Source organism: Thermobia domestica, chromosome 1, assembly GCF_964235325.1.
Source record: "Thermobia domestica chromosome 1, izTheDome1.hap1.1, whole genome shotgun sequence".
NCBI lineage: Eukaryota > Metazoa > Arthropoda > Insecta > Zygentoma > Lepismatidae > Thermobia > Thermobia domestica.
The window spans coordinates 14,963,465-14,984,607 of NC_137454.1; positions in this window are offsets into that span (position 1 = coordinate 14,963,465).

Sequence of the window (21,143 nt, forward strand, 5' to 3'; positions counted from 1 at the left end):
TGCGAATACGAATCTGATATTCTCTAACTTTAATAGAAAGTTACTTTTTGATAGGTGAAATTTTAAAAAATAACATTTTGTTAGTTTGTTAGAAATGATTATTTCATTTATTAAATCTAATTGTTGAAAGAATGGTTTTATAATATCTTATTTTTGTCAAATTTCTAATGCTAATTAAATTTGAATGTTTGAAATTTGAATGATTCCCTGGGTTATAACAATATTTGATTGTTAAAGTTTTAGTGTAATTAAGCAAAAATCGCTTTGTTGTGATCATAAACAAATGAATGGTAATTAAATGTATTTTAATTATGACAGTTATATATCGAAGCTGACATTAATAATAAATATCATAACGTAAATAAGTTAAGTTGGCCCAGACCAAGGCGATAGTTTTAGCGTAAAATCAGTATTGTAAAAATATAAAATATCCATTTTTGGTTTCTTTATTCCTGGTGGATAGATTTACCACACACATCTAACATAAAGTTTGCATAATGATTTAGTATTACTGTGAGCGGATCATTTTATGGAGATTGAAACAGTCTCGTGCGATAATTTGGAGAACGATCATCACTAATCTAAAGCTTATTTCTCTACTCACGTGAACTTGATCTCCACATGCCACACTAAGGATCAAATTAGTGTCAATCGTTACTGCTTCTTAGTGCACCAATCTCTAACGTTAGTGCTTCATTAGTGTAGGGGGTAGAAGTAAAAAATCTTTGTGAAGGCACGTTCACGCTGCCACCCACTTCATGCATTAACGGAAAATTTAGTGCCAGTCGTTAGTGTATCTTTAGTACTTCTTAGTGCACCAGCCTCTAATGATTGTTTGGCTTCATTAATGTAGCTGGTACAATTAAATAGCTTTGGGAAGCCAGCGTGAACTTAAACCTCCATCTTAACCCTTTCACAGAGGAAGTCGACTTTTGTCGACAGAAAAAAAATTCCTTAACATGCGAATGTCGACTATAGTCGACGTGTTAAAATTTGTTTGTCCGTATCTTGGCTTTGTCGAGAGTACTCGCCAAAGTTGTACCGTTCAATTTTTTGTGTTCTATTGTTTTCGATAGACAATAGACATCACACAGAAAACCTTTGGCGACTACAATCGGCAAAACCAAGATACAGACAAATTTTAACACGTCGACTATAATCGACATTCGCAGGTTAGGGAAATTTTCTTTCCGACGCCTTCCACAGTAAAAGGGTTAAGCACTAACGAAAAAATTAGCGCCGTTCATTATGCATTGTCAATGCTTCTAGAAATCACTGATAGTTTCATTAGTGCTTCAGTATTGGTGTAGTTATGGCAAGTTACACGTTACGAGACACGCATAAGAGATACATGGGGTAGTTATCATTGTGTCAAATCCCCGCTAAATTCAAAAGTACTAATGACCTCTTCTAGTGCAATCATTAGTGAATCGCTACTTATTGTTAGTGCACCAACCCCTAACGTTAGTGCTTCACTAGTGTACGTGCTACAAGTAACAAACCTTTGGGCGGCCAAGTTCACGCTGGCCCCCTACTTCAAGCAGTAACGAAAAATTTAGTGCCATTCGTTAGCGTATCGTTAGTGCCTCTTAGTGCACCAACCTCTAACGTTATTACTTCATTAGTGTAGGCTCTAGGGCCAAAACAATTTTACGCGCTGGCCCCAACTTCAAGCAACAACGAATAAATTTATGCTAGTCGTTAGTGCATCGTCAGTGCTTCTAGAAAACACTAATAGTTTCGTTAGATATTCACTATTAGTGTAGATATAGACATTTATGTCACGAAACTCCTGTAATAAATACATAGGAAATTTTTCATTGGGTCAAATTCCCGCCAAATTCAAAAGCACTAATAATTTCTTCTAGTGCAATCGTTAGCGCTTTGTTAGTGCTTCCTAGAGCTCCAACTCCCAATATTAGGTTAGACGCTAGAAGCAAAAAACTTTAGCCACCAAGAAAGCACTGACGATGAAACCTAGTGCAATCGATAATGCTTCGTCTAGAAAACACTAATAGATCAGTTAGTGTTTCAGATATTGCCAATTATATGCCACGAGACTCCCGTAAGAAAAACATAGGAAATTTTTCTTTGGGTCAAATTCTCGCCAAATTCAAAACTAGTAATGATCTATTCTAGTGCAATCGTTAGTACTTCCTAGTGCATCAACTTCGAACATTATTGCTTCTCATTGTGAATGCTTTTGTGGGGAGGGGCAAGCGTATAGTTAGCTTCCCCTAAGTTTTATTTTTTAGCGTCCATAGTATTGAAGCATTAATGATGGGAGTTCTGCAATAAAACCTACTAACGAAGTAGTAACCATTTTACTATATATGGTCATTAGTGCTTTTAAATTTGGCGTGAATTGTACAAAATGAAAAATGCTATGTGTTTCAAGTTAGCCCCGCACGCTTCTTAAATGCTATTTTTTTTACATGTTTAATGCTTCGTTAGTGCACATTAGTGCACTAAACACTAACGTTAGTGTTATGATACTTTAGAAGTTATTAGTGAATAACTCGGACGGGGCTAACTTTTGATATTTCAACTTTTATACAATTTTACATAATTGTGGCACAAAAGTGAGACTAACACCAGCGGCTAGTGCATTGCTAGAGCTTTATGAAACACTAAGCTCTAAGGTTAGTGTTGTCATAGTTTAGGAGTTATAAGTGAATAACTCACTCGGGGCTAAATTCAAATATATATTGAATTTTACAATAATTTTCACACAAAGTTGGAATAAACGTCAAAGGCTAGTACTTCGTTAGCACTCCAAAAAGCTCTAACGTTAGTGCTATCTATACTCTAACGTCAGTCTATCGTAGTTTGGGAGATTTTGATGAATAACTGGTGCGGAGCTAACTTGAGATCTTTCAAATTTTCTGCAATTTTACACTAATTGTCAGACAGAAATAAGATAATCACTAGTGGTCAGTGTGTTGTTGGTAATAAATAACTCGGCGGGGCTAACTTCAGGTGTTTCAACTTTTACCCAATTAGTGTAAAATTCGATAAATTTTAATTGAGATACCTCCTTTTTACTTGTATCACCTACACTAACGAAGCACTAACATTTTGGATTGGTGCACTAAGAAGCACTAACAAGTGTCATTTTATCGTTAGTGCCCTAAGTGAGGGCCAAGTTCACAGATGTAGAAAAATACGTTTTGGATTCGTGATGATCGTTCTCCACATTATTGCATCAGGCTGTTTCAATCTCCATAAAATGTTCCGTTTACACCAATACTAAACCATTATGCAAATTTTATCTTAGATGTGTGTGGTAAATCTGTCCACCACGAATAAAGAAAAAAAAAAGAATTTTTTATTTCTTAAAAATAATTATTTTAAGCTAAAACTATCGCCTTTGTCTGGGCCACCTTAATTTATTTATGTTATGATAGATACTATTACTGTCAGCTTTGATATAACTGTCACAATTAAAATATATTTAATTACCATTTGATTATAATCACAAACAAACGGATTTTTGCCTAATTATTTTACATTTCAAATTAAACAATCAAATATTGTTATAACCCACGACCTCATTCAAATTTCTAACATTCAAATTTAATTAACATTAGAAATTTCACAAAAGGGATATTATAAAACCATTGTTTCAACAATTAGATTTAATAAAATAAATAATAATTTGTAACAAACTAACAATATGTTATTTTTAAAAAAAATTCCTTTACCAAAAAGTATCTTTCTACTCAAGTTAGAAAATACAAGATTAGGATTCGCACTTACGGTTGGTAAAAAGTCGCTTTATTTTTTAAGTATAGCAGCACTAACGTTGGAAAACCAGCACTAACGATTGGTATAGTTACTTTTGTTAGTGCTTTAATTTTTGTACATGCGTATGCTAACTTCTTGACGTCAAGTTTGAATACAACAAAAAAGTCGATTTTATTTATTAAGTATAGCAGCACTAACGTCGGAAAGCTAGCACAAACCACAGTGGCGTAAGGGGCTCCCCCACGGACAGCGTGTAGACGGGCCTCTTCTCTACGTCCAACTTCACTATTTGGGGGAACCAGATGGCCTGCCCTCCCGCAATGCGGGGTCTGCGAGTCCCTTATTTACGCCCCTGACTAACAAGTACTAACGTAGCACTAACGATTGGTATTGTTAATTTCGTTAGTGCTTTAATTTTTCTATATGCGTATGCTAACTTGACGTCAAGTTGGCATACAAAAATAAGTCGTTCTATTTTTTTAAGTATAGTAGCACTAACGTTGGGAAGCTAGCACTAACCAGCACTAACGTAGCACTAACGATTGGTATAGTTACTTTCGTTAGTGCTTTAATTTGTGTGTATGCGTATGCTAACTTGACGTCAAGTTGGCATACAACAAAAAAGTCGTTCTATTTTTTTTAAGTATAGCAGCACTAACGTTGGGAAGCTAGCACTAACCAGCACTAACGTAGCACTAACGATTGTATACTTTGGGCCGTGTTGGCTAAATGTGTGTATGCTAACTTGACACACGTGTCGGTCGGAACAAAACCTACTCTTGCGCTGTACATGCTAACTGTGTGTGACCAGCTCCCTGTTAAACACAAGCCAGAGCGACACGGATGTGTCCCAGCTCTAGCAAAGCTCTTACAATTTAACTGACATTCATATATATTTATTTACATTGTTCATATTCCGCATTCATTTTACTCATAAGGTTACGTACTAAGTTTACAAAAAACCTCTCTCCCTGCCCTTCTCTCTCAAAAGTCATATTTGCTACGAGAATTGTTGTTCTTGGTTCGAAAATTATCTTCTACCTTTTCATACATACTAATCTATGGCAATGAAACGTGATATATATTGTAATATCTGGTATAGATCTATGCTGAGTCACTGATTTTAAAAGAATTTTAAGATATTGCATGTTTCTTTCTTACTTTTAGAACAAGTTGTGTTTTCAAACGCTTGTTTCAGTTAAAATGTAATACGAAAAGTTTGTATGCGTTATTTTCGTTGTAATTCGCATAATGAGAGTAAATACGCTATGGTACTTATTGTAAATGTAATTTATTTGTAAAATCTTTTTATTTTACCAGATTTCTTGTATATTTTTTAATTATTTGATAGCAATTTACTGTTGTGTTACAAGTAATGTGTTGCTTTTATTTTCAATTTCTCTGTTTAAAATATTTTATATCGCCAATATTATAACATCAGAGTATGCACATAAATCATTTTATAAAGTTAGTGCTGATAGCAGAAATTGTTACAAATATAACGTCCTTGAAATATATAGAATATTTCTTCAATAGAATTTACGGAATTTTGAATCAATGTGATTTTGTGAACAACAAATATGAGCTGTAAATAGACAAATGTATAATTCTGATTACATAATGAGGTTTATAGTGAAATCTACAAAATACTGTACAATCTTAATTGCATTCAACAAAGAAAGAAGTTCAAAAATAGACTTAATATTATTTATTTAGGCATCTTAAATATTGTTCAGTTTGTATTATATCCAGTCGTTCTTTCAGAAAAAGTGTTCCGGGGGCACTCTTACTATTCTGGGGGACACTGCTGGTACTATTCTATTTATTATTATATTATAGACGTATTATTTTGGTCTCCTCCGGGGGGCACTCTCAGAGCTCCGGGGGCAGTGCTCCCCCAAAAACATGTCTGGAAGAAACACTGATTATATCCCAACGTTATTCATTCAATATGAAATACTTGGTTATGTCTGTATTAACCCAAGTTAATATTCTAAATTTAGAATGAAACAAAAATAATTTTAATCGTGATCACAAGAGCGTTAGGTAAAATCAAAGTATTCTGATCTATAAGAGTACCATGACATAAATTCCTTGCCTTTTATGAACACACACAATAAATATGAAGCTCTGATTAAGAAGTTCGCTTACAAGTAGGACATTACATGGTGCCACCATGTAACCAATTGGCGTTCTCTCAAAGTAGTATTGACTAACCACACATTACTCAACTAGAGTTGAGTTGATTTTAGTTTAGCGTCCCGTTCAGCAGCGAGGCTATATGAGACGTGGACCTACTGATTAACGTGGAATCCGAACCACATGTGCTCCCGCCGGGAATCGAACCCGGGTCTCCCACGCCAAAGGCGCGTACGCTAACCGCTTAGCCACGAAGGAGCTCTATTACTCAACTAGAATCCATTTAACTGACCGTAGCTCTTATTTGGGAATTAAATCATTATGGCTAAATATGATTTTATGAAATGTATTGCAATTATAACGTTCAACACCAAATTATATTATTCAAGCATTGTAGCTTTAATTTTTCATATAGTTGCTGATATTATTTACTTAACCGGAATTGGTTAATGAAATTGAAGCAAACAGTAAGCAAGAATTTCCAATTGCACAATACTTATCAACTATATCAAATACATGGCATTTAATGTTAACAATTGAATCATCTTCCATGTGAGATTTTTGGAGTCCATACCAAGAATGTATAGGTCCACCAACTAAGTTTCATGCCACAGAAATAGGATATGGAGCAAACGATTGCTTCGGGTTGGTACGTAATTTCCATTTTACTATGGAACTCATAATATGTTTAGCTTAGTTTCATGTTTTATTATTCTTTTTTAAAAATAAGAAGATTCACACATTGCTATTGCCATTTTAATTAAATTTGTTGCTATTTATGCATTATTGATTTCTCTTCGATGTCACTTTTAATGGGTTTAGTAATAATAACCTGGAACTACGAACGGGAAAAAGTTTGAAAGAGATCAAAACATATGAAGGAATATTATGACAAGGGAATACAGCCCTTATTTTGGTTAATGAAGAGTATTCTTAAATTTTACTATGATCTTTTCAGAAAATGAAGATATTTTTATTGTCGAATATATTGACTATGTTATGTAGCAATACATGTATTTAAAATATACCTATTCATTTGAACAATATAGAATTTTGTTTAAAGTGTAGAATGTGTTCAGAACAAATCATTTCTCCAAAGAACTAAGTTCACTTCTTACTATAATTGCTGTTCACAACATTGATTAGCAATATTGAAAATTGCCATGACTTTTAGTGCGGAAAATCAACTAGTGCTTGGGTAAATCATTTTATCAACTAGTAAATCATTTTATTCTTTTGCATGAAAATTGAATTGAATTGAATTGAAAAAGGCTTTATTCAAGCGGGCGAGGTTCAGCATATTGCTGCTCTACCACCTAACCCTTGTCAAGGAAGTACATTGAGTTATACAAAGAAACACACAATCAATTGAGTCAAAAGATATGATTATATACAACAAAAATACAGGTGTACAGTAAGATGATAAAAAAAGAAAAGAAAAAGTGGTACTTTTAACAAAACACACACACGCACAAGTACGACAAGTGAAGAAAGAAAAAAGCATACAAATACAAACATGAAAACAAACACATACCGATCAATAACATAATGACAAAATAAGCTATGCTTGTGATTCACAATGCAGGGAGAAGGGTGATGAAATATTTTTACAATGCATGATTATTTAATTAAGAATATGTACCAAGTCAAGTCTGATTTCATTTACGTGGTTCAAGTGATATAATACAAATCATGGGTACCTGAACTTGAATTTTGTTGGCTGAGTAAATAAATTTTTAACATTTTCTTGAAAGAATTAAATGTTTTAGCTTCTTTTACTACATTTGGTAGAGCATTCCATGACCTTGGTGCTAATACTGAAAATGCCGCAGTGGTTTGCTTGAGTCTATGGTGTGGAATATCAAACGTATTTATTTTGCGTGTTAAGTGAGTGTGAATAGTTGACCTAGCAATGAGTTTCTTTTATATAAATACGCGGGACGTGTTGTTTTAAGAATTTTATAAATGAGAGAGCAATAATGCAAATGTCGTCTTCTGGACATTGTCAGCTTGCTATTGCTGTTCAGAATAGGCAAAATATGATCGAATTTTCGTGTGTTGTAACAGAAGCGGATGCATGAATTTTGTACCTTTTGGATCAGGATGGCATTGCTTTTTGTTAGAAGCGGGCCATATACAACATCACAATAATCAAACAAAGACAGTATCAGCGTTTATGTCAGGAGTAGCTTGGTATCTTTGGACAGACAGTCTCGTATTTTGTACAAGTTTCTTAGTATTCCTAGAGCTTGTGAACACTGAGTAGAGACGTGATTATTCATACAAAGTTTATCATCAATTTGTACTCCAAGACTTTTAACACAAGGTGAATAGCTAATGTTTGAGTCCATTAGTTGTAATTCTAATTTGTCAGGAGCAGTTTTATTAAGTTGATTAGCGGAACCTAGAACAGTATAAGTACATTTTAAGGGATTAATAATAAGACCGTTATCAATACACCAGTTACTGATAGCCCTAAGATCTTGGTTAAGGAGTCGAATAACTTGTGGTAAGTCCTGAGGCAAGGCTTTTATAAACAATTGAGTGTCGTCTGCGTAACAGTACATCATTGAATGCTGTACAGCAGATCCAGATCTGCAGTGTATAAGGTGAACAAAACTGGCACTAAAATTGAGCCTTGTGGAACTCCTCTATCAAGTACAGCAGCTTCAGAAATTTTATAATGAGAGGAACTACGTAAAGTAACTTGCTAAATTAAAAAAGAGAAAGATGTTTTGGAGCGTCTGGTTGATATAAAATTGTACACTACTTCTCAATAAAGCTGTATCTCAAAAATTCCATGCATCTTGTCGGAGATAATATCGCTGGAATTCCTTACTTAATTCCAATAAATGTACTGGAAAGAATTACTAAAGATAAACTTAGATTTGATTTTTCTCTTTAATTTTGTAAAGCATCCATTTTTACTATATTTGATTATGAATACTGTAATTTAGTCATGAATGTTATTCGAGTAACATAAAGTCATGATGTTTCCTTTATGTTGCACTAACGATGCTTTTATGCGTACAAGAGAAAGATAAAGTTTTGGGCAATGCAAACTTATTAGTCGCAATCTGAGGAAAGTACTTTCCTTCCTGTTCAAGATTTTTTTAATCACAAGGTTGAAAATGCACTTTCTTATTAGGCATGTATGAAATATAAGAAAGAAGAAGTCCGTATAGATTACATTACGCAATACTAAATTGTAATTTTCAGTTTTCCTACAAGCTATGAAGTTCGTTAGCACTCGGGGATATCCTCTACTCATCTGATAAGATCACTAGTGCGACGTCACTATTGCAGCGATCCAGTTTTGTGTCTAAGTGGTGTTGGCCTAGGACGGAATTCTCTTGGTTTCTCTTTTTCATTTTCAAAACTATTTTCCAAGCAACCATAAACTGTGCGTAACACTATGCATTTTACCTTTCTTTATAGAATAGCGGAGAAATAGCAAACTTTAATCAATTGTCAGTGTACTACAGCAGCAACACGAAGCATTCAGAGTTTTCAGACTATTTTTTTCTTTCTTCAAGAAAGCATTTAAGATATTCCTTCCTAATCCAACTCCGTATTCTAAAAAAAATGCCCAATTCGAATTTGTTGTGAACACCGGTTTTCGAAGAAAATATTTATTTCATCACCATATAGCGTGCGAAGAAGGATAATAGCTCAATTTTCTGGACCACACAATGAGGACGTGATGAAATTGCGAGAAGTCTAAGCGGACAGCACACAAATCAAGTGTCGGTGTGTCGTGGTATACATAATACAAAGGCTAGGACAAAACAACGGTATCCAGAAATTACACAGGAGATAACGCACAGTCTGCGACTAAAACTAAGTTTTGGATGAATATATTATTTAAAACCGGCCCATCAAAAATGTCCACTATATAGAAGCAGGTATCATAGCATTTAGAAACAAAGTGCCCGTGTGTCGTTGTATATATATAATTCCTAGACCAGCTCAAAGCAACTGCAACTAGACATTTCACAGAAGGAGATATACACACAGCCTGCAACTAAAGCTAAGTTTCGGATGTATATATTATTTAAAACCGGCCCATCAAAAATGTCCACTATATAGAAGCAGGTATCATAGCATTTAGAAACAAAGTGCCCGTGTGTCGTTGTATATATATAATTCCTAGACCAGCTCAAAGCAACTGCAACTAGACATTTCACAGAAGGAGATATACACACAGCCTGCAACTAAAGCTAAGTTTCGGATGTATATATTATTTAAGACCGGCCCATCAAAAATGTCCACTATATAGAAGCAGGTATCATAGCATTTAGAAACAAAGTGCCCGTGTGTCGTTGTATATATATAATTCCTAGACCAGCTCAAAGCAACTGCAACTAGACATTTCACAGAAGGAGATATACACACAGCCTGCAACTAAAGCTAAGTTTCGGATGTATATATTATTTAAAACCGGCCCATCAAAAATGTCCACTATATAGAAGCAGGTATCATAGCATTTAGAAACAAAGTGCCCGTGTGTCGTTGTATATATATAATTCCTAGACCAGCTCAAAGCAACTGCAACTAGACATTTCACAGAAGGAGATATACACACAGCCTGCAACTCAAGCTAAGTTTCGGATGTATATATTATTTAAAACCGGCCCATCAAAAATGTCCACTATATAGAAGCAGGTATCATAGCATTTAGAAACCAAGTGCCCGTGTGTCGTTGTATATATATTATTCCTAGACCAGCTCAAAGCAACTGCAACTAGACATTTCACAGAAGGAGATATACACACAGCCTGCAACGAAAGCTAAGTTTCGGATGTATATATTATTTAAAACCGGCCCATCAAAAATGTCCACTATATAGAAGCAGGTATCATAGCATTTAGAAACCAAGTGCCCGCGTGTCGTTGTGTATATATAATTCCAAGACCAGCTCAAAGCAACTGCAACTAGACATTTCACAGAAGGAGATATACACACAGCCTGCAACTAAAGCTAAGTTTCGGAAGGATATATTATTTAAAACCGGCCCATCAAAAATGTCCACTACATAGAAGCAGGTATCATAGCATTTAGAAACAAAGTGCCCGTGTGTCGTTGTGTATATATAATTCCAAGACCAGCTCAAAGCAACTGCAACTAGACATTTCACAGAAGGAGATATACACACAGCCTGCAACTAAAGCTAAGTTTCGGATGTATATATTATTTAAAACCGGCCCATCAAAAATGTCCACTACATAGAAGCAGGTATCATAGCATTTAGAAACAAAGTGCCCGTGTGTCGTTGTGTATATATAATTCCAAGACCAACTCAAAGCAACTGCAACTAGACATTTCACAGAAGGAGATATACACACAGTCTGCAACTGAAACTAAGTTTCGGAAGTATATATTATTTAAAACCGGTCCATCAAGAATAACGACTACATAGGAGGTAGCATTTAGAAACCAAGTGTCAGTATGTCGTTGTGTGTATATAATTCGAAGGCCAGGTCAAAGCAACTGCAACTAGACATATCACAGAAGGAGAAAACACACAGTCTGCAATTGAAAATAAGTTTCGGATGTATATATTATTTAAAACTGGTCCATCAAAAATGACGACTACATAGAAGTAGGTAGCATTTAGAAACCAAGTCATCGTGTCGTGTATATATAATTCGAAGGCCAGCTCAAAGCAATTGCAACTAGACATTTTACAGAAGGAAGTAACATAGTAGTTTGCAACTGAAACAAAGTCTTGGTTGTATTATTTCAAACTGAAAATCAAAAAACGACGACTATATTAGGCAGGCACGACCGGATTTCCTACACCGATCGGAAAACAAACATAACATCAGAGCGACGTGGCGTGTCCCAGCTCTATAAAATATTCTCTAAGTGTGAACCACGCATGTCCAGCCCCCTGATTACAGGCAAACGACGGTGCAAACCAAAACTTCAGCAACCTCGATCGGGATTCCATCCTCCTTCGTCGGTCGGAACAAAACAGCTACAGCAACATCGACCGGAATCCTGCGTCGGTCGGAACAAAACCTACTCTTGCGCTGCACATGCGAACCGAGTGTGACCAGCTCCCTATTACACAAGCTAGAGCGACACGGATATGTCCCAGCTCTAGCAAAGCTCTTTTCGTTGAGTGCGAACGGTGTGTTACCAGCCCCCAGTCATTAGACACACGACAAGAGCTTTACGACCTTCTCATCACAGCGACATCAGTGTCCCAGCTCTGGCGCGGCTTAAACAGCTGGAATCGTGCGGTAGTCTCTGAAGAGGGAATGGACCTATTCTTTTTTTATTGCCGGGGCAAATGCAAGTGCAATGCTTCTCCGGCGCAAAACCCCGGGTGGGCTCAAAAGAATGCCAGCCGAGCCCACCCGGCTTCCGGCCACTGGACACATGTATAGTTGTCGCGCATGTCTAGTTGACATGCATATCACTGCTCAGTAAATCGTCAATACACCTGTTGAATGCGATTAGCTGGCTAGCAGAACTCCGGTCGTTTGATCAATATCCACTATTTACTGTGTTCTCCGTGTTACAAAATAAACTCTGATCTTGGCAAAGAAAAAGAAACAAAATACAAAGACATTACTTGTTCATATACATAGTCGTAACATCCATCATTTTCTTGTTATTCCTGACTTGCTATAAATTGAAGGCAGCGATTAGGGACATGTCTTAAATATTCCCTACATCTTGTGCACATCCAGGACAATTCAGAAACATTGTTCCTTTTTAATAACCAGAGACCAGTTTTTTCCATCATTGATCTTCTTAATCGACATGAACAATTGGCTTGAATCTGCTGCTGCAACAAACATAAACAATTTGTGCCATGCCCTTGCAGTTGCAGATTGTGATACATGGTAGACTTTATGATTCGTATTTGTATACGGCAGAAAATGAGAAACTGAAGCTTTCCTGGGATCTTAATGAATAAAGTTGTTCTCAAGTAATCAGCCAGATGAATTCTATGTCGTTCAGCGTTTCGAGGACTGACAAAATTGTTCTTGTCTTCAGGGTGAAGTATGAGAGACCAGAAACAGAAGCCTTTATTATATGGTAGCGGCTGCATCCATACCAGGTACGATAATAGTGTGAAAACTAGGTCGAGGTTTTTGCATTTCTAGCTAATATTTGGTCTAGGAATTAATTCGTGCGGTTGGTACGCACACATTGAAGCTGTAGTACAAACACAAAATACATAAATACCTTAAGAAAAATATTGTCCATCGCTAGCCACCACTTTCGCCCATCTGTCAGGCAATGTACGGATTCCGTGGCGAAAGAAGTCCTCATCCTTGGAAGCGATCCAGTCAGAGACCCATGTTTCGATATCTTCTGAAGAAGTAAACCGCTGTCCAATCAAATCGTTGTTCATGCAATCGAACAAGTAGTAGTCCAAAGGAGCAACGTCTGGTGAATACGGCGGGTGGGGTAAAACTTCCCATCCGACATTTTCTAAATAGGTTTTGACCGGTTTTGCGACATGTGGGCGAGCGTTATCATGTTGAACAATAAGTTTATCATGTCTGTTCTCCCATTCTGGTCGTGTTCTGGCCAGAGCTTGCTTCAAACGCATTAATTGTCGTCGATAACGTTCTCCATTCATAGTTTCACCCGGTTGCAGCAGCTCATAGTACACCACACCTTTCATATCCCACCATATGTACAGCATAACCTTTGCACAGTGAATATCTCGTTTTGGTTGTGATGGACCTGGTTCACCTGGTTTCACCCAGGCCTTTTTTCGTTTAGGGTTCTCGTAATGGATCCACTTCTCATCACCCGTAATAATTCGATGCAGAAACCCCTTTCTGCTCTGTCGTTGAAGCAGCAATTCGCAAATGGTTTTTCGTCTTTCAACGTCTCTGTCTTTCAATTCATGTGGAACCCAATGTGACATCTTTTGAATCATTCCCATGGCTTTCAAGCGTTTGGAGACTGTTGTTTGATCAACGCCTAATGCTGCTGCAAGTTGTTCCTGCGTTTGACACGAATCCTGCTCGAGCAATGCTGTCAATTCTTCGTCTTGAAATTTTTTTGGCTGTCCAGCTCGCTCTTGGTCTGCCAAGCCGAAATCACCACTTCTAAACCGTGCAAATCACTTCTGACACGTTCGCTCAGCTAGAGCATGGTCACCATACACTTCCACCAAAATACGATGACTTTCAGTCGCACTTTTCTGCATGTTAAAGTAATGCAGCAGAACACCCCGCAAAAACACTTTATCAGGCACAAATTGCGCCATGTTCACTTAACTACAAACTGGTGTTGTTGACGCTTTAATCCACTGCCCTATACTACGAACGATACGCGATGACAGGGGTTTGCAACACATGTGTGGATACACGGAACTGTGGGACGCTCCGTTCGTTGCGCCATCTCTTGTCCACCCGCACGAATTAATTCCTAGACCAAATAGCTACTCGTACATAAGTTTTAGTGACGTCAAAAGGGACAACGTCGTAAAGAAATTGTAACATGCTTTCTTATTGGGTAAAGAGATTAAGTAGTGACCGTCTGCTATGTGTTGAATCTAAATTAGCGCACAAAAGAAACGGACGACCAGTGTTTCGATTTCGCTCCTTTCTCTATCCATTGCTTTGCGGTCCTACTATCAATGAATGAAATAAACGATCCACTGTGCAAATAAGTCCTTAATCTGTCCGTAAAATCTCCCGAAAAGATAAGAAGGAGCATTTTTACCTCTAGCTAATTTCCTAGGAAACCTAGTCACCGTAGCTGCAATATTTTCTTTTTTTCCCGTGGTTCGCAACCTTTTTCTTGCTGGGACAAACATAGCTTTTGTGCCTAAATCCTCGACATGCATGACATTTTACTTCTGCTTTAATTCTTCCCTCTTGCTTACTCTCTTTCTCTTTTAATTCGTTTGTCTACTAAAATAGGCTAGATTTAATGCTTGCGGCCTAATCGGTGGAACAGACTCAGTTTCTATCTCTCTACTACTCACTGCAGCCATTTGAATAGTTTCTCCCTTCCCTGCGCTAGGTTGCTTAGCATATTTGTAATCACTTAATAAATATGCTTAAATTTTCAAGGCGTATTCATTTAACTCCCTTAAGTTAGCAAATTTTTTTTCATGAAGAAACTGTTTATACATAGGGTGCGCTTTGCTCACACTCTTGGCTATCTGGTTTACTTCCTCGATCGAGTTTTTCATACGAGAGAAAAACAATGCCATTTCTCCCATGAATCTTGAGAACGATTCATCTGATCTCTGAATTCGTGTTGCCAATTAAGCTTCAATTTCGCTTTCATAATTAAAGCAAAAATATTCCTGCAGTAGGCTATACCTGAGCCTGAATGCTGCAAAATCCGTAAATTTTGACTTGAAATTAAACCATTTACGGGCGTCAGAAACTAAAGCATTGGGAATTATTTTTTTATATAGCATTTTATTCATCGTCATATTTTTGCTTTTGGCAAAATCAATCAATTCATCGAGGAAATCGAACGGATTCTCAGATACGTCTCCTGAGAATTTCGGTAACGGTAATTTAGTTTCCTCTAAACTATTACATTTACAATTTCTGTGGCCATTGTTCCCTTGATTCCCCTTTCGGAGCTTACGTATTTCATCTACAATTTGTTATATTCCAAGATCAACATCCGAACCTATCCCCAAAGCGGTTTTTAACAAGTCTAAATCAATTACGTTCTCCATTTTCCTTCTACGACTGTTTCTCGATCTTATTTAATTTGTATACCGGACGAGAACCCATAATTTTGGAAGCAAAAAATTTAGTTAAAAAATATAACGGTGTGCTGTTGTAGTTGCTATGTTTTCCAAGCACACTCTCTGCTATAGAAGTAAAATTTAATTATTTATTAAATATTTGGCACAGACCCCACTTGAGATCAAGTAATTAAATAATTTTTACTTTTCTTCAAATTATATTATTTTTTACAAATAAATTAAAATTAAATTTACAAAAACTTTATATTAATCACCATTTGCTTAATAATTATATATTTATATGTTTACTAATAAACACCAGCTTGTTATGTTTAGGACTGGTTCATATTTTAAAAAATTAAAAAAATTAGTATAAAAATTAATTATTTATCATAAATAAGTATTTTCATTTAGGAAGTAGGATAATAACTATAATTTTAGGACGCCACTTCGTCCCTATATGCATTTAAATTTTTGCTTGGTTTTTCATAATAACTAATTAGAAAATTTAAGCTAACTTTTAATTTTTAAAATTTTAATTATTAAAATTTTTAATTAAAAAACCTTTAAAAATAAGGGATATAGTAATTAATTAATTTTAGCACATTTTATATTTAAAAACTAAATTTTAACTTACAAAACACAATTTGGCGTAATTTTAATTTTAAAACTTTAAATTAAGTTTACAATAAAACATTTATTTAATTTATATATGTAAAATAGGTTGGTCTAAGATAAATTGTTAGCTTTTACTCCACGGTTTTAACTAAAATTTCTTGCACTCAAAAAAAAAAAATAATGAACACTCACTTTTACACTTTCCTGCATAAAAATTGCAGTAAAAAATCTAAATGAAACTCAAACGCATTTAAATTTTTTAAAACAATTATTATCAAAATAAAACCAATTCCTAAGTTTATTTAAGCATCACTTACCTTCGACATAAACCCCATAAAATCCAATCCAATAAATAATTCAAGTAGTGTTTATTGTAAGCGTAGGATCAAACTTGTAAAAATTTGATTTCTAAATCCCTACTATGATTTAAACTATTTTACGGCCAAAGCCCAGTTGCTTTAGCAAACATCTGTAATATAGCAAAATTTTAAATTGAATTACATATAGTAACTAACTATTTCTTCCCCAAACTACATTATTTACTTTCAACAATTCAAGTGGCTGGCCGAGATTTTATACTCAAACACTCCTACAACGCACATCAGCAAAAATGGGGAGGCTGCTTTTTTATGTATTTTGGCCTGCTAAAAAATATCTACAAAAATATTTTTTAAATTTTTAGCGCCAACTACTTTAATAAAAAATTCCAAGTAAAAAACAAAATACAATAAAATTCTCTGATAGCCTCCTCGCCAGGTTTCTAAAAAACAAAAAAATAGCATGTAAGAAAATTAACAATTAAAGCTAGCTAACTGTAAAAAATATAATTAAATCTTAAGTATGGGAAATAATTCTCTAATATATATCTACATAAATATACAATATAAATTAAGTAAATATTACTATACACTATTAATAATAAATATATATGAATAAATATAAACCAGTGAATTAAAGTACTCCAGGCCTGAATATCTACCTTATAAATAAACATAATTATTAAATTGAGTAATGTTTAATTTACCATTAATATTTATAACTCATTCCAGCAAGATCGCGAGACTATTTTGGACAATATTGCAAGTTTCGTTTATAAGCTAGATGGACAATATAGAGCTTAGCTCACAAATCTCTGCCGCGATTCTAATTTTTTCTTGCCGTCAACCGCGGGAGAGATTCGTGAGAGAAGCTATACCAGTAACATAATAATAGATGACAACATTTTGTTTATGTTTTTTTTTTCTCGTTTGCGTGTCAGAGCAGAAAACATGTATAAAAATCAATAATTCATTCTTCTCAGAGTACTGTACGCAAGTATTGAATTGACAATCGCTATGCTCACTTAAAGAAATCATATTCAGAACATACAGAAAATTATGTCAAGACAAAATATCCACTCTAACAATTATTTATTGAAAATACTCTCAATCGTTTGTGCTGGATTGATCCATTCAATTTTTCTTTTGTGTTATCAACCAGAATAAACAATAAATGCATAAAGTTGCGATGGTCGCTTGATAGTAAAATAAAAATCACCATCACACAAAATATACTAAAACAAAGTGCTGATGGTGTCCTTGAAATATTTGTTATGTACTGTCAACCTACATAAATATTAACGGAACTAAAGTGGCGATGATGGCTTCATAGTCAAGTGTAAATAGCCGCCAATCAAAATATCCAAACTAACTTCAAATTACCATTCATAGCAGTCCGCATCTGTTAAAATGAAGAAATACCTGAAATGGAGACAAAGTCACAGAATTAGCTCTGCCACTTATTTACGCTCCTCGAGTTGATACAAAAAATCATCATTTCTATTAAGGAGAATTAATCAACGGAAAGAGTTAAAATTATTATTCTATATATTTATCGAAATTAATTGATAATTTAAGTAATAGAAATGTTAAGTGCAAAAGGTCATGCTGTATTTAAACTTCAATTTTATGCTTAATATTGTCCTATTTATAGTTACCGCCACGACACTTCAGTGTGACACATTACTCTACTTTCACCCCAAATTCGATTTTTTCCTATTTACCTACTTATCCAGAAATAAAAAACTGAAACATTCATAGCAGTTGGGATCTTTCAAATGACGAGCTACCTGAAATGGTAAGAACGTCAAATAATTAGCTCTGCCACTCAACCTATGATACTTTGTTCATACTTAAAATCATTTCTTTCTATTAAGGAGAGTTAATAAACAGAAAAAGTTAACAAATTTATTATCCTTCATATTTATCTAAATTAATTGATAATTTAAGTAATGCAGATTTTAAGTGCAAAAAAGTCATGCTATATTTAAACTTCAATCATATGCTTAATATGTTTTATTTCTTGTTACCGTCACAACCATGGGCGGCGATTAGGGGGGCAAGAGGGGGCAGTTGCCCCCCACTTTTCTGATATGACGCCTAATTTGTATACTTTCATTTGGAAATGTAAACAGGGTGTCCACACAATTTGAGGAAAAATCTCGGATTTTTTCCTTACTTTCCATGACGAAAGTTTCAGATTTCCCTGACCCCCCCTGGATAACTTAAAAATATAGAGAAAAGAGAAAAACAGCCTCCACACTCCACATAGTTGGCCTTGTTCTCTTCCGCTTCTGTTTCTTTCATTTTTCAATTTTCTTTCCAAAGGAATGTAAATTTACAAACATGTGCATTAACCCGATATTGATCAGGCCTATCTATTACACAAAATGTAAAGTTACAAACGAAAGTGTGCAGTATACAGAGTACTTAAGATATGAAAAAAAATACACATTATAATACCAATTACACAGCATTATAATATTGCCTATAGCAATAAACAGTTCATACATGATTTTACTGATTATTTAGAAAAAAGAACACACACACATTATCTAACACATAGTTTTGCTGGTGCAGTTGTTAAATGCAACAAATTTAGAAATTTGTTTTCATATTTTCTCGCATAGTTTTCTTCTCATTGATCTGAATATCCTTGTGTTCGCAGGTTAATTTTCTTTTCTTCCTCCAGCTCCTTTAGTTGTTGCTGAATCTTCCGTTTCTTTCTCCTCTTCTCATCTCCAGCATTTATTTCTCTTTTCTTTTCCAAATACACCTGATATTGTCTCATTGAACTTCTCTCTGAATTTATCATACCTCTTGTAATTATTAATCTTGATTATCCACCTATTCTCATCACAGAATTATATATGATCCGTTGAGCCACCAGAGATTCTTCTTGTAAGTTGTCAACAATGAGAATTTCATTTATTGTGAAACCACTTTCAAAAAATGCGTTTCCGTGAAAGAAGATAAAACACATTTCATAACTGACCATAAGTCAACGAAGTTCTTCCCATTTCCTAAGACTAAGTAAAAAACTCATAAAGTTCAATACCATCTCTATCATTGGCTATGAATTCATTCGAGTGTTCTTTAAATTCTTCAGTCTGAGCTTTCACTGTGAGCTGGAGATACTATTTCTTCGCGTTCTCAGCCACTTGTCCAGATATCCTCTTGGCACCATGCAATTCTTCTAGAACAGTGTCTACCCTTTTGAGCAAATATGCCAGGATGCAGTTAGATGTTTCTCGCAGAAAATTAGTTTCAACAACTATATCAGAGAATACTGACTCCCTCAATATCATCATTAAGAACACCACATTTTACATCCAGTAACAGTAAAGAAATCAACCCTACTTCATAAATTCAGTAATTGAACAATGGACCTAAATAGATTTTTCAATGACTTTCCTTGACCAATCTGCCATTTCCCTGACTTCACCTGATACATTTTTACTTATCTGACTTTCACTTATTTTCCAGAATGTGGACACCCTGGTAATGGTTTTGTATGTATTACTGTTTCATAGAAAGAAATGGTGCCATATGATATTTGCCGTTCCGTGAGTACGTATTGGTTATTGGTCTTCCCGTGGAGTTAAGAAAGCTACAGGAATCGCGTTTTAATTGCAATTCAAAACAATTAATATTGCAATTGCATATTTCTTTAAATGTCATAGCATATGCTTGCAGTACTTACTATATTTCATTTTCTAAGAGTAAAAACATTCATTTAATGGCATGTGTGCAATTAAAAGTATAAGTTTCATTAATTCCCAGTTTCAATATAACTTCTGCAAACCAAGCGTCATTATTCATTACTGTGATTAATAGTATTCCTTCCATTTATTTGTTTTGCAAATTTATTAAATAATTTGATCACACAACTTTCCAGACAGAATTTTAAGATGTTCATGAGCAAGAACTCAAATCTCTTCTTATACTTTCGTTGTTTTAGAGTATAAAGGGCTAGTACCTACCTGTATAGCTCTTATGAATTTACTTAATAAAATAAAAATACGATATATGGTATTTTAAGTGAAAAAGGATAGTATCCTATTAGTTATACAACCTTTCATCAGTGTTAGAAACAACCAGGAAATCTTACACTGATATACAATTTTTCAGATCATGTCTTGCCCCCCACTTTTAACTTCCAAACGCCGCCACTGATCACAGCTCTTCAGTGTGACACATTACTCTACTCTCACACCAAATATCGATGTTTTCATATTCACCTACTTATCCAGAAATTAAAAAAAAAACTGAAATAATTCATAGCAGGTGGCACCTGTTCAAATGAAGAACTACCTTAAATGGAGAGAATGTCAAATAATCATCTCTGCCACTCAACTTTTGCTAGTTTGCTGATACTTAAAACCATTTTCTTTTTTCAATTTAAGAGAGACAAATAAAAGAAAAACATTAAGAAAAACAAATTTATTATTTTACATATTTATCTAAATTAATTGACAATTTAATTAATGGAAATTTAAGTGCAAAAAGGTCATGCAATATTTAAACTTCAATCTTAGTGTAATACTGCTTTATTTCTTCTTAACATCACAACTCTTCAGTGTGATACCTTATTCGACTCGCACACCAAATATCAATCTGGTAATATTCAC